At 40.3% G+C, this 15312-nt stretch overlaps 1 protein-coding gene across 4 annotated transcripts in view; it reads right to left on the bottom strand.

Moving 5' to 3' along the window:
- Nucleotides 1-10198, bottom strand: part of SYTL5 (synaptotagmin like 5) — a 78464-nt gene extending 68266 nt beyond the window's left edge. For all 4 annotated transcript variants that reach the window (XM_014876836.2, XM_088160368.1, XM_088160369.1 and 1 more), the window contains exon 1: nucleotides 10049-10198. The gene's annotated coding sequence lies outside the window, so the exon portion shown is untranslated. The remainder of the gene's footprint in view (nucleotides 1-10048) is intronic.
- Between the last annotated feature and the right edge of the window lie 5114 nt (nucleotides 10199-15312).

Raw genomic sequence — 15312 nt, 5'->3', positions numbered from 1 at the left:
ATTCATTGCTCCTAGATGTACTAAGTGCAGGCCTTATTGCTTTACAAACCATTTGACAAGAAGATTACTCATGACCTGCTTTGGAGACAAAGGGAAGATATGATTGAATATGAAGTGTATGAATGCCTTTAGATACTGGAACATTCCCTCCAGCCTGCAGAAGGAAGATTAGTTGTCCACTTTGACACAGATTACTCAGACTTCTCATTTTCCTGCTGCCATAGAATTGGGTAAGAAGGATTTAGACTGTCAGCAGAGTTCTGGGGAATACACGATATTTCATTTTATATGTTCTTATATATATAATATCCCATGAAACTATTCTCAAAATCCATGCACCAATTTACCTGCTCTGACATCTTTCTTGTATTGAACTCTGAAATTTTCATCAGCTTTTCTCTTTTTCACTTCTGCTGTAGTAGCCAGCAAACCTCACTACAATTCATTTAAAGGCAGATTTGGTATTACTTGTGTCTCTCTTCAATTGGATTGTGTCTCCCCAATAATTTATTACAGATTTCTAAAATAAAATTTCCATCTATACAAGTAATTTTCTTGTAAGTTATTATAAAACCCCCAAATTCTTGGGAAGTTTCTCAAATGCTTTTATTCTGTGATATTTTGTCATGCAAATTATTAGTTCACCACTGCTCATGACAACTCCTAAAGACATGCAAAATTATGGAAAGGGATAATCCTCCAAGAGGAGCAGCAGGCTGGTACAAAGTATAAATTATTGCCACCCAGCACATCTAAACCACAGCAAACCTCTCAACTTCTCTCTGCTTCTGCCTGCAGCCAGCACAGGGAGAACCCCATCCCCTGGTCCAGGAGGTTATGCCAAGGAAAAACACATCAAGGACCACGAGGCTCACTGATATTAGGGGTATACCAGACAATGAACTAAAATGCAGCCATTATATCAAACTGTTAAAATTATTCTCCTTTTATTTTCTGTGGCCAATAGGATCCCTCCCTTCCTGCCTGGCATATAACATCAGCTGGGCCAGGAAGCCTCTCCATTAAAAACTAACAGGTTTCATTTTCCATTATAAAAGGTCGATTTCCTAATAACTTTGCCATGTTACCTAACAAAAACTAGGGTTTTTTGCAATACTCACACTAATGCTTAGGGACATATTCTAGATGAACATTCTGAAAGGAGCACAGAAGCAAACCCACCACATTGCTTTACTTTGTCATGGGTGTACACAATTTCCATACTCACAAATTCATAAACAAGTCTTAGGACAGTGACTTCAGACTTAAAAGGAGAGGAATCATTTTCTGTCAGGAATTTTTTTTTTCAGATGCTGTTAAAATATGTGTGGTTAAAACCATATTTTAAGCTTGTGGAGGATGACATAGCTCATACAAGTTCAATAAGTCTTGCAAAAGCTACCAAGTACATGAAGACAAACTTTCCAATGGTCAAATTTGAGAAATTTTGGAAGAATGTGAAGGGAAAAAAATCCCCAAAAAATAAACAAAAGCCAACCACAAGCACAAAATAAAATAAATACAAAATGAAAATTATACTATATGCAAGAGGTATTGGGCAACCTGCTCTAAAAGCATTTCTAGTTATGCCATTTATAGGGCACCCAAAACAGTTAATTCCATCTGTTCTCACTCTTAACAGAAGGGAGGTTCTTTCTATAACCATCTTTGTCATCCCTTAAACAAAGAAATCCAAACTTCTGGAACAGCTGGGATTATTTGCTTAGTTAGAAGACGGAACACTATGCACTAAAACAAATAATTCCTTTGATGACTTTCTCATTTAAGCCAATACTATAAATGGTGCAAAAGTTAATTAAACTGGAGATTGAGAGAGCAAGGCACTAAAAGCTAAGACTAATACCCTAGGGCATCAGTATAGAAACAACTCAGCTTGGGAGGTTTCACAGAATTTAGAAAGCTGGCTTTGATTTTTATGGTATCAGGTCTATTAATTGCAACAGTCCAGACACAAATTTAACTAAGGAAGCACAGGGGCACCGTTTGATTTATGGACAATTGTGGGAAGGAAAATGAAAGTATTCCTTGGTATTTGCTCCATTCCTTTTGTACTTTCTGTTATAATGTAAACCCTCTTACTCAGAGAGCAAGAAAAATTGCACTAGCACAGGTCATGAAACATCATTGTAATGCATCACAGTTAAAGGTTGTGAGCCTTAAATACTATTTTGCTGTTTTCCACTTGGCTGGCTGCTCTTCCTTTTTTTTTTTTTTTTCATTTTGTCACAGCTTCTCTCACTCTCACCCTACTTGAGTTCTCTAGATACATAAATAATTGAAGTTATTTATTGTGGGGAAGGTGTAGCAGTATTTTGGCAAAGTAGTCTCTCTGTCTTTAGTGCTCCAGAGGAATAAAAGATTGAAGAGCAATTGTACCAGGGGTTTGAAAAGGGACTCTGAGGGTGAAATAATTAGACTTGTGAAAAACGATCTGGTTTTGCTAGAGCTCAAAGCTATTACTTCCTTTGTGTTTCAGCCATTGTGACTGCACCAATCATTCTGTTCACACTCACTGTACACTAAAACCTCCTCAAGCCAATCCAGTTTAGATGTTATTCCAATGCAGAACTGCCACAAAGCTTGGAAAGCCAAATTTGATTGTCAAGATTGGCATTAAAATCTGTCCCCATGGACATGCACATCTCAGTTTTGTGTTTTCACTAAAGATTGAGAACTACCAGCCTCCAGCAGATTTCCAGGTGTGCAGAGGTTCCCACATATAACTGAGTGTCCACATGTGAGGGAATGAAGCATTTAAATTTGTGTCTGGAAGGACACTAAAAGGGCTCTCCCCATCCATTGTGCCAGACAGAATCTTAATTAAGGATGTAGACATTTTATGGTACAAAAAGAAATTACATTTGGCTAATTCAAAAGCATTTGCTTGACTTGTGACTGACCAGTTGAAAGATTCTTGGTTTTAGATTGCTGTGCAGTTGGGTTATTTTCTTTTTGTATTATCCATAGTCACTGGTAAACAAAATACATCAAACTACAGGGAATACATTTCAATATTAGAGGTATTTTCCACTGCTATTTTTAGGTACTCTTTCAAAAGAGCAAGTTTCTGTCTATGCTTTTAAAATGAACCACAAACTGATCAGGTATACAAAGTCCTTCAAAACTCAGCAGAAACCCACTGGGAGCAAAGAAACTCTTTCTAAACCACAAGCACAAGTTGCTAATTGTCACTGGCCTCCTGCAATAATTATTCCCTGTCTTGGTACTGATTATTTTATTATTAGAATTACCAATTAAACAACAATAACCAAAAAAAACCAACTCAAAACAAAAAAATCTCACAAGCCTGGCTGTGTGAGGCTGCCACATGATGACACATTGTTCTGTCCCTCTTGCCATTCCTCTGTTCCTTGTGTGTCACAGTGAAAACCTTCAACCTGGTATCATTCCCTCCCCATTAATAAAATCCTGAATTTTTAAAAGGGGCTTTTTTGAGAATGCCAAAAATAAACTCCGTTTGAAAAAAGTGCAAGTTTATACTTGAGGTGTGTTCTACTGCCAAGGAGAATCAGCAGCATCATATCAAATCAGAAGTGTATCAAAAAATATTTGGAATACTTCTAGTTCTGAGCCTTGGGCAATCAAAAACACATGTGCTACACCCAGCATGTACAATAAACTATTCCACCATGATCCACTTGTGCAGTTAAAGTGCCCTCATATCCCATGAGCTCATGGGGTTTTCAAAGTTGAGATCAGCTGTTCATGTGCGACTGATACACATTGACACACCCTAAACGAACTTGCAATCATCCATGACATGTTGTCTGATGGCTGGTTTTGGTATCAAATCAAATATGATATTGCACAGATTTAAAGTTCAGAAACGGTTATTGCTGTTTGAACATTACTTTTTCAATTAAACAGAGAAAGGCCAGAAGAAAAAAGCATTATTTATGATATTGCTATGCATTTTAAGGTGGCCCAGTACAGACACAATGAGCTTCTGATTCAACCTACAGTATGTTTGAAATGAATTTAATGAAATTACTGCCTTTAGTAATGGAACTGGCTCAGATCAATCCCATCAGAAACCAAGATGTGAATGAGTGCAGAGGTTCAATGACTGAAATCCAGAACCTTCATGATCTCAGTGGGCACAGGAATGGGACAGAAGACAGACTGCAATGTTCAGATAAAGGACTTTTACAGGTATCAATGGTCCAAGTCTTCACCAAGCCTGACACTGAATTCTTAACTGCTTTTACTCCCAAACATAGTCTTTTCATATTTGGAAACATTGTGTGGCAAACTAATATTAAAATATTTTCACAAAATTAATCAGAAGTGAGCTCATAATTTCAATTCAAATTTAAGGACTATGACATTAATTATTTAGACACTTAATTGAGAATATGCACTTTCAAAACAAATCATTTTGACATGTTTCTGCTCTCTTCCACAATAAAAGTGAAATGTCACTGGCTAGGTCATGGTTTAAAGTGATTTCATGGCAAATAGCAAATTCCTGCAAAATCAGAGGTTGTCTCAAAAACAGTTTGCAAGAAAAAAAACTTGATCAAGAAAGACTTCTACTTTATCGTGGATGATACCATTTAAATAATTGCATTAAAGATTCTCCCAATCATAACCAAAACAAACCCCTGCCAAAACACATTCAGGAAATCCAAAGGAATATTATTTCTAGTGCCCAATGCTGACAGCCCAGATACTGGGAGAACCCATAGATAAATCTGCATGAATAAACTCCGTTCAGATTCTGCATCTAGGAAGGCCAAAGCCAAACAAGCACTCCCTAATGGAAGCACAGGGTTATAAACACCCCATGGCACAGAGAATTCCCACCCCTCTTCCAGGGCACTCCTCACTTACCCCTCACCAGCCAGGTGACACTTTGTTTGCACAGGTTTCTCAAACTTCTCCACCTTTCTTTGCTGCCATACTTCCCCAGCAGACACATGATACCAAGGAGGTACAACCTCCTCCCTTATTCATTTTCAGTCTTACCTAATAAATCGTTATTCTGCATTGCATTAATTGCTCTTCTCCTCCTAACTGCTTCCTACTCATCCATATTGTTCTGACAGTGAGGGTTTCAAAGCTAGACAGAGTTAGGAACTACATTCCTATTAAAAACTCATGCTTTTCCCCCTCTAAAACTTCACAGTGGTAGTAACAATACAGAGAGCTCTAATCTGGATAAAGATGCCAACACTTAATAGACATTTTCACTACTGCAGGATCTGAATTTTAAAATATTTAAAAGGTTTAAAATGCATCTGTAGAAAAAAGGGATAGAAGTGCTCCTTGAGTGACAAATATACTTGCACTTCTATTCCAGAGCATGACTAGAATCAAGGAAGATGTTTTATAGTTGGCAACTGTGGAAAACATTACAGAAACAACAGCTAGTTTAGAAAACACTGTTAGAAAAAGTGTCTTCTGCAATGCAACATTTCCATGCAGGCAGCTATGTTGCTTTTTTTATTATTACTATTTATCTTTATTGCAAAACTCATATGTTTCAAACCTACTGGCTTTAAGAACACTCACTTTCCTCATATTTCAGTCATCTGGATTACTTTATACAGGATTAAGACTCTCTATTCCCCACACAAATCTCATGGTTTTGGCTGTTAATGTTAACACATTCCATGATGCAGTTGGTGCCATTGCTGCACTAATGCCTACAGTGAATGGATGCTAATTCCTAGACCATATGTTTAATTGAATATATATCTAACTGAAGCCTTCCAAATTTGCATGTGTGTATAAGCACCTGTTAATCTTGGCATTATTAGCCTATTTATTTCATTAACATTGTGAGAATGGGAATTTGGATCCTTAATCCTCTATTTTTCCTCTTCCCTGACTCACCAGGCACCAGAGATTTTGTGCAAAGATTCAGGAAAATGAATGAGGCTTTAGAACCAATAATAAGTAGCACTCTTCCCAAGACTGACCTTCTCTCAAGCTCTGCAATGGCTGCAGAAGTAAGGAGGCAAGCTTAGATTCCAAGCACATAAAACTGCTCAGAAAGCCATCAGCTGTGTCATGCAGTAACTGCAAATGAAAAATATAATCTCCAAGTGACAAATGGCTTGCTTTCAAACACCACTTTTTCCCCGATATTCAATAGCAGAATCCTTGGAAACAATGTTCCCGTGGTCATGGACATTTGCTTCCACATTATTCAGATAACTCTTCCAACTTTTTTATCATACACGTAAAAAAACCCCAAACCCAAACTTCTGCTCCAAGCACTACTCCTGTTCAAGCCCTGGAAACACACTGGTGCTGTACACAATTCCTACATTGTCTCCATCTCCATATATATTTTATAAACAATATAAAAACGTGGAGACCCTCACGCTGTGTTTTCCTCCCACCTGTGGATTCACTGCTGCTTACACAGCTTGCCAGGCACAGTTTGTACAGGTGAAGGGTGGCAGGATGATCCAAAAGTCTCTGGAGCCCCAGGTCAGAGACAAGATTATGTCCAGCTGCCTGAAGACCTCAAGTCATCCCCACAGAGAATGCAACCACTCCTAAAAAGCACAGGCTGTGGTGAAAGATAAGATCTCACACACAAAAAAAAGGAAATTATATATCAACAATGAGGGATGCCCCAGGCAATTTAAGTATTCCAGAGATGCATATAAGTGAAGGTGCAGAGCAACTCTCTTCAAAATAAATAAAATGCTCATTTAAGGAGCTTCTTGTTAATGCTCATTTGTGGAATATAGTTCAAACCACAATGGAATTTTGTTTCATTTCTGATTCCATTTCTGTTTCTAAGCAATACAAAAAGCATACCCAGGGAAAAGTTATGAAGAAAATAAAAAGGTCCAGATTAGAGTAATTGAATATATAAATTTCAGTGCAGGCAGAGAAAGATTTTAAAAAAATAACAACAAAACACCACCAAAATAGACCTATTCAGTTCTCAAACAATTTATTCTGTCCTGAAGCTGTGCCCCAGTATATGGAAACCTCCACAAAATGGGGTCACTCAGTCACACCTAGAATAGACTAAGAGACAAGCTTAAAACATACTTTTAATTTTTTTCTCAGCAGACCCAGGATGGAATAGAAAGAATGCAGAAAGCTTCATTGTTATATATTGTATATACATGCTCATGCATTCCTTCAATATAAAGAGTTGAGAAGAGTTACTGTGAAATTCCAAGAAACACACACATAAGAGCTTCCTGTGCCTACCACCCTTAGAACCAAATCCATGCTGGTCTTCAAGGTCTATTCTTCCCACTGTGCTTGCCTATTCTGCTCTCTTGTGTTTCCAGGCTCTGGGGCAGCAAAGGTACAAGTTTGCTCATGCCTGGTATGAACAAAGTTTGATGAGAATGCAGAGTAAATGTAGGCAAGGCAAACAGCAATAAAACACTGGAAACAGTGCTCAGTCACAACACAGTCCAGCACTGCAGATGTCCTCAGCCATCATTCTAGCAAACAGATTCCCTTCCTCCCTCCACCCCACAAGACCAAATGGTAGTTAATCATCAGATATAAAATTTATATCTCTTGATAAGGAGACTTAGAACATTATGTAATACGATCATGGTTTGCAGACAGGCAAACAACTGAGTGTCTATATCATCACACTGAAAATTGTTTAATAAGATCCTTCATGCCTGCTCTCTTTCCACTGCAAAAAGATACAGCTACAACCCAAAATTCACATAGAATTTTGGTTAAATAAGCATTTCTTCATCCCCAAAGCTTTCAACTACCATGAAATCTAAAAAAGTCAAACATGCTACTTAGTGTTTCTTAAGGGTAAACATAGTGCTGAAAGCTGCTTAGAAATGTTAACATGTTAAATAACTTCAGATGTTTAAACACTTAGATAGTGCCTGGGAATTGTACCCACACCTAACCTTACAAACCACATTCCTCAAACCTTACTCAGATCTATGAATAGCAACTCATTTCAACTCTCATCTTCCATAAATTGCCTAGATGGAAAACAGAAGCATGGAGACCCCTGGATCTAGTTGCACTTGGGGAATAATTATTATTAAAGATACACAGAAAAGCATATGGTGGAAGTCTAACCATTGATGTCATAGAAATACAGAATATCTTGGGTGCAAAGGTTCATCCAGTTCCATCCCTCCTGCCTCGGGCAGAGACAGTTTCCTCTGGATGAGGTCACTCAAAGCCCCACCCAACATGGCCTTCAACACTTCTAGGAATGGGTCATTCACTGTTTCTCTGACAATTGCTCCAGTACCTCACCAGCCTTATGGTGAATAATTTCTTCCTAATATTCAATTTAAATCAACCCTCTTTCATCTTAAAGGCAATACCACTTGTTTTATCACTATATGTCCTCGTCAAAAGTCCCCCTCCAGCTTTCTTGTAACCCCCATTAGGTATTGAAAGGTGCTAAAAGACCCCTCCCAGAGCCTTCTCCAGGCTGAACAACCCCAACTGTCTTAGCCTGTCCTCGAACCAGAAATCATCCAGCCCCCTGATTATCTTTGTGGTCTCCTCTGGACTCACTCCAGCAGGTCCATGTTGTTCCCATGTTGGTGCCCCCAGAGCTGGATGTGGGGGGCACTGCAGGTGGGGTCTCAGCAGAGCAGAGGAACAGAATCTCCTCCCTGGACCCGCTGCCCACGCTGCTGTTGATGAAACCCAGGACACCTTTGGCTTTGCGGGATGCAAGGGCACGTGGCCAGGTCATGCTGAGCTTCTCATCAACCAACACCCTCAAGTTCTCCTCAGGGCTGCTCTCAGTATTATTTACATCTTAATGCCCTTTCACATCAAGGAAGTTGGGAAGCAAAGGAAAGAGAATGCATGGAGTGTGTGCCTCAGAGATGATGGAGTTTTCCTGGCAATACACCTAATTGAGGCAATAAGGGTTCATTGTGATCACTTGTTCTGGCCACCCCTACATATAGCCCATAAGATTTCCCCATATAAAGTCCCATTATAAATAAACTTGCCTTTAGAAAAAACATCCCTAGTTTCGGTTTTTAGTGATGAAAATCTCTAAGAACTTACTAGTTTAGCCTCAGGGTGTCCATCTATCAAATTTCCAGCACTAGCTGTTCTCAACCCCCTTTTTTTTTTTTGAGTAAAGAGTCCATTCCTCACCTCAACCTTTTTAGGCAAGGATCCAACCACTTCTTCCTTCCACCAAAAACAACACATTGTCCAAGAGTCTCTACTACAAGGGTCTTTAAAATACTTAATGGGCTGCACCTTGAACAAATCTCTCAGCTGAAGTGCACACAGCAAAACAGAAACACTTGTGCACTTCAGGAGTAATTGTCCCACCTGCTCCTCTGTCTTCTCAAATTCATTGAAAGGGCTACTTCCCTGGCAATCACATCAAATGTTTCTTGCCAAGGCTTTCCAAGAATCACTAACTCTGGGATGCAGAATACCTAAGTGTTCCCATGCTATGACTCCACACTTGGAATACTGAAATGAGCAGTGGTTAGCTGCATTCAGCAGCTATCAAGTATCCAGAACTACTACGTAATTGGTTCTCAGCCTCTATCATTTATTCTTTCCTTTGAATATCCATAAAGGAAAATTGAAGTTATACATTATTGTATTTAAGAATAAGTAACTATACTTTTTCAAGGAAGAAAGATTTAGGCAGCACACGGCAAGAGCCGATCTTCGCCTGGGTGCCCCAGAGCCCCTCACCTGCTCAGTGGAGAGAATTGCCCGCCCGTTCTTAATCCTCCCTCCCGCGGCACAACAACCCCAGACGGGATCCCCGGCGGGCAAGATCCACCACCTCGGATTTTCACAGTAACACGTTGTAGAAAGAATTGTTAAGAAATAAAACCCCAACCAAAAATGCAGGCAGCTGGTCTCCGCGGGGGGAGCCGGGCCAGCGCAGCCCCCGCTCGGGGCAGGGCTCCGGCGGGAGGGTCTGCCCCGGCACCGTGCCGCAGGCTCCCTCCTCGGGCTCTGCTCTCGGGGTGAAGAAAAGGGAAAAAAAGAGAACAAAACCAAAACACCCCCCTAAACCAGTTGCTATTAAGAATGACGGACTCACCGGGAACCTGGGCAGGAGAGGAAAATCACGTACCAGCAGCACCATCGCTGCCTCCGCCGATGGCTGCTGCTGCCAACTCCGCAGCCCTGTGGGGCTGGGAGGTGGAGTCCCGCTCCAGGCTGGGCTCTGGCTCGGGCACGGAGGGCACAGCCCGGACAGCCCCGCTCACACGGGGCACGGGCAGGCTCGCAGCGACCCCGCAGGTGCAGCCCTGCCACAGCCAAACCTGTCCCCGCTCCCCGCCCGCTCCACCGCGCTCCTCCCGCCGCCCGGGGCTCCCGGGGTGGCTCCAGACCCGCCGGGAGTGGAGCCGCCTCCGCCGCGTCCCGCCGCACCTCTCCCGCTGCCAGCCGGCCCCGCGGCCGCGCTCCCGCAGCGCCTCTCACCGGCTGGGATGCGGGACGGGATGCGGGACGGGAGCCGGAGCGGGATGCGGGATGAAGGATGCGGGACGGGAGCCGGGGCCGGGATGCGGGACAGGAGCCGGGGCCAGGATGCAGGACGGGAGCCGGGGCTGAGCAGCTGGCGGAGCGTGGCCGGGCGGCAGCACCTCCGCAGCCGCCCCTCTCCTCCCTTCTTCTCCTTCTCCCCTCTCCTCTGCTCCCCGTCCCCCCCTTCTCTCCCTTCCCGCTCCCCCTGCGCTGCCCGCCCGGGGTGTCACCGCCGTCCCATGCAGGGGGGACAGTGGGGACCCAGGTCAAGCCACCCGGTCTTTCCGACGGCGTCGGGAAGGGTGCGGAGCCCGCTGGTATCGTCTCCTAGTTCCCAGCGGGGGTTTAGTAGTGCAAGTCAGGGGGAGATTCTGTGATTTCTCAGGAAAGGTTTGGAAAGGAAGAAAAAGTCGGTTTACTTTACAGTTTTACAGATTTTCAACATTTATTAAATAACAGGTGTATCTGCACCAGGTGAGGGCAGCTTCCAAAAGGTAAAACTGTATTTAAGAGTATAATAAATGGCATTTGTCATAGCTGTCCTCCTTACACCTATAGGCAAAGCTTATTAAGCTTTATGACCATCACTTCCAACGGTTCAAGTGAGTTGGATTTATCTAACACCTACAAGTATTAGAAAATATTCCAGAATTCAAAAGTAACACAGCGAAAACAGCATCTTGATTAATCCAGGCGACTTGAATGATTCATTCGCCCTCAGGTACCTGAAGAGCTCACATAGCAGGCACCTAAGAAAGATAAGGAAACTAATTTAACACTTACATGCACTTCCTTACATGTTAAAATACTATACTGAAATTGGTGGAATAAACAGAGGTTGGCCATATGAAAATAGTTGAACCTTTCTTTTTCACAGCTGTGAAATTTTACCACTTTCAAAATATTCTGAGGCATACAACCAGAATCTCCCGCTCAGCTTTCACATAAAAATATTTATCATGAAATTTGCAGTTTATGTACAATAGCAATGTAATGTTACTCATTACCCTCAAATTACTTTTTAAAAATTGCTGGGTGTGTGTTATTCCAAACAATGCATGTGTTGGAAAAAATATATTATTGGAAAGTACAATATTTATTTGGCTAGTATATAAATAGACCACCTTTGGAGGAGAATTTGAGTTTGCTACATATTATACTCATAACATTGGTTTTGACTTGTTCAGGCAAAGCTATTGAAGGGACCTGCTCTAAATTAAATGCTCAGGTACATCCTCTGCCTGCAATTACTAGAATAACACATTGCTCTATAACAGTGTGAATCATTATCAAAAAAGTTACCCAAGTGAATAGATTCTGTAATGCATGATTTAATTTAAAGTATTCAAACAACAGCTCCAGATTTACATGGGGTTTGTTACAGTTTCATCTTATAAATGTTGTTTGGGGGGCTGGTGAAAGGAAGAGCTTGCACATCAAGAGCTCAGGTGCAGCATTACCAAACAGAAATCCAAGTACAAGCAGAATTTCTGAGAAACACCACAGACCTTTTGTGTTTCTCTTGGGACAGAAAGCAGTCACTCATAGAAACTGGAGGCCCCATAAAATTTAGGTAGCACTGCCCATACCAGCCCATATTTATTGATCACCCTTTGTCATCCACAACAAACCACATGAACCAAGGGATTTGTAAATCAGGATTACAGAAATCTGTGGCCTATTTAGAACAAAGATAAAGTGTACTTTTTGCTGTTTCTTTGGTGACCCCAGTCTCCAGTAACACTTGCATTGCTGTAAAGAATTGGCCAACTATGGTCCCGGACTGCAGCTTTATTAAGGATGAATTGCAGTGCCTGTGGCCCTTTTCCAGAGTACTGTGACAACTCTCTTGTCCTCTGGGACAGAAGTTCTGCAGTCAATTTTCTTCTCTGGATAAAGAACTGCTAATCCCATGCACCAGAAATCAATGATCTTCACTATTTATTAATATCCTGGTTCACATAGCCACAAATTCTTCCAAATGGGAAGAACTTGTGCAAGTTACACAGAGGTCAGTCCAATAACATTAATGAGCAAAACCTAGTTTGCTTCCATTTCAGGTAGCACTGAGTACTCTGCAAGCTTTTATTTCTCTTCACTTTACCAGAAAATATCAGAAAAATAGGCTATTGATGTAATTTTCTAAACTTAAAGGTTTTGACTGACATTTTCATGTGCCATGAAATAGAAAAGAGATTTTCGATAAATACCCTTAGCTGTTAACAGCGAGAGCTACTCTCCAATACTTATTTACATTTTCTCCTGGATAAGACATATGCTAGGAGCAGATTTTGAAAACAAAATAAAAAAAAAAAAGTCTTTGTGGAGGAAGCTGAGATATGAAATTCTCATTGTCCAGTTGAGCACTCCCTGGGCTATTTTCCAAAACTGTAATTGCAGTCATCATGGAGAGAGGAGGGTGCATTTTGCCAACTCTGTGCTCCAGATTTTGAGCTATCCCTTCCTGGAGGTATTAATAAAAAATAGACACCTCAGAAGTACCTTCCAGCAGTCAAAAAATTAAGGAAGCTATTTCAATGAAAGTGTCCTCTTTCTGTGGTTTGTTTTTTTTTTTTTTTCCTTGAGGTTTTTTTCAGTGGTTTGAGATCTTGTATGTTCTGCATTTTAAATTAAGGACTTTTTGGCATTTCTGTAAAAAGACTGTTGAAATTTTAATGTGGCCTGTGATACTGATGTGCTTCTTTGCACTTCCAGCTAAAAGGAGAAAAACCTCAAATTTATGTTTGGAAAAAAATGCCTGGTTTGATGCACTAATTAATAAAAAGGCAAGATAATATTCCAAAAAGAAATACAGTAACTGCTTCAGGAGTAATAGCACCATGCTTCTGCAAACCATTCATCAGTTCACTCAGAGTTTCTTCTTGACAAAAGCCAATTTAATTTAATCAATGTTATTATGCCTGCTGAGTTAATTTTACTTAAAAATACATTTAATTTCATTTGAGTCTGTTTCTTCACAGTTCCTGCTTGGTGAGTGTGTGACATACAGGATTTGCTGGAATTTGATGTAGCCCCAACAATCTTCTTTTCAATGTACATAATGAATCTTCATGTGATCAGTACAACCAAGTAGAACTGTGATCCAGACCCACCTGATTTTCTTAGGACTTGGATTTTGTCTTTGTAACAATGGCATTGGGCTGTAATTCAGAGGTTCTTGTCCCTGAGCTTACTTGATCCACAGTTTCCACTTATGTGACATGAAGAGATTTTCTTATTTCAAAGCCAAGCTTCCTTCTGAGAGAAAAGTGGCATTTTCCAAGCTTCATTCCAGTTATTCATTGTCACCTCAGCCTTTTCTTCCTCTCCATACTAAATAAGCATTGTCAAAGCTGCGATGCAGGAGATGTTTTACAAGAAGAATGAAGCCTCTTGTACAAGAGGACATTTTGCAAAGGTTTTCTTAATGTTAGTTACTACACTAACAGAATAAAAATTACATGCCACAGACTTAGAAATGAGAAAGGGAGAACTGGTGATATTAGGTCTTCTAAGACAAGGCCATTTCTGTTCCAGCCACTGAAAAGGCTTAGAAAAGCAGGTATTTACAAAAAGCTTTTCAGAGTAATTACAGTGTCTCCTGTTCCTTTTAAAGGAGAAGTTAAAAGCAGACTCAAGGAAATATCAAATGCAACAGCACATTTGTACTTCCCTTTCTCACATCATAAAATGAGGAATCTATTTACTTTCTCCTTCTTTTCTTTAGTACATTTAAAAGAAAAAGAAGCCACTAATTAGTTCCTCACTGTGCTGTATGAAGGCAGTATTTGAATTATTGCCTAGAATGGACTTATGCAAGCTAAGGGAATGCTCTTACAAACCCCATTGCTGTGTGTACTATTTATTTAGACCATTATTTTGGTGTCAGCTATGCCATTTTTTGCATAAGAAACAACTGTGCAAAGAGATTCAGAGCTATAGAATGCAGTGCTGCATAAAGAAGGGTTCAGTTAATATCCAGGTACCTGGTGTTCCATGTTGAGAAATATTTCTCCAGGCAACACTGAAAAAACTATTGAAGGAACTTGAACATTTATGATGCACCTGCAAAGCATAGACTGGGACCCAAACATATAATTTCATCCTAAATGTACTTTTTTAGAATTACCATTTTACTTCAAAATAGCTAGCTACAATTAGAAGCTAATTGCTACTAATTAGCAAATAGATCAGTAAAATAATCGTGGTTTTTACAATTTTGTTATTGCAAATGATTTTAATGGCCTCTGCAAACTTCAGAAATGTTTAATAATACAAGTTGATTTTCTATATATAACATTTGTAAGGTTCATGAAGAATACAGTTCAAGACACTTAAATGTTAGTTGTCTTCTAACTAATTCTCAGTTGACAAGATTTAAGACTTCTAAGAAGATGCAGAGGAGAAAAACCCCAGAACACCCCTAAAATTCCACACAATAGAGAAGAATGAAGAGAAACAGTCTTGACCTAGCTCCCTAATTAGTATTTTATAACACTTAACCTCAACATTTGTGCTGGACCTGTGAAGAGTTATGGCATTTCTTCTAATAAAACCTCCCTAAAACTCTGCAGGGTGACTACAGTTACTTTGCTGAAAATGCAGACACAGAGCCTTAGAACCTATAAATAATATATGGATTGCACAAATTTCTGAGAATCCAGGCAGAACTCTTCCTTTTTCTCTGTTTGCTGCCACTGAACTATTCTAAAGCCAAGGTATTTCACCAATGTCTTTGCATCATCTTGACTCACTGCAATACTCTTGTATAAGCCAACCAGAAAATGAGTATATAAAACTGCAGGGTTTTATTGAATTAAATTTTATTGAATT

Source organism: Sturnus vulgaris, chromosome 2 (assembly GCF_052056855.1).
Source record: "Sturnus vulgaris isolate bStuVul1 chromosome 2, bStuVul1.hap1, whole genome shotgun sequence".
Lineage (NCBI taxonomy): Eukaryota > Metazoa > Chordata > Aves > Passeriformes > Sturnidae > Sturnus > Sturnus vulgaris.
Note: the sequence above shows the minus strand (reverse complement) of the source record. Positions and strands in the feature narration are given on the sequence as shown.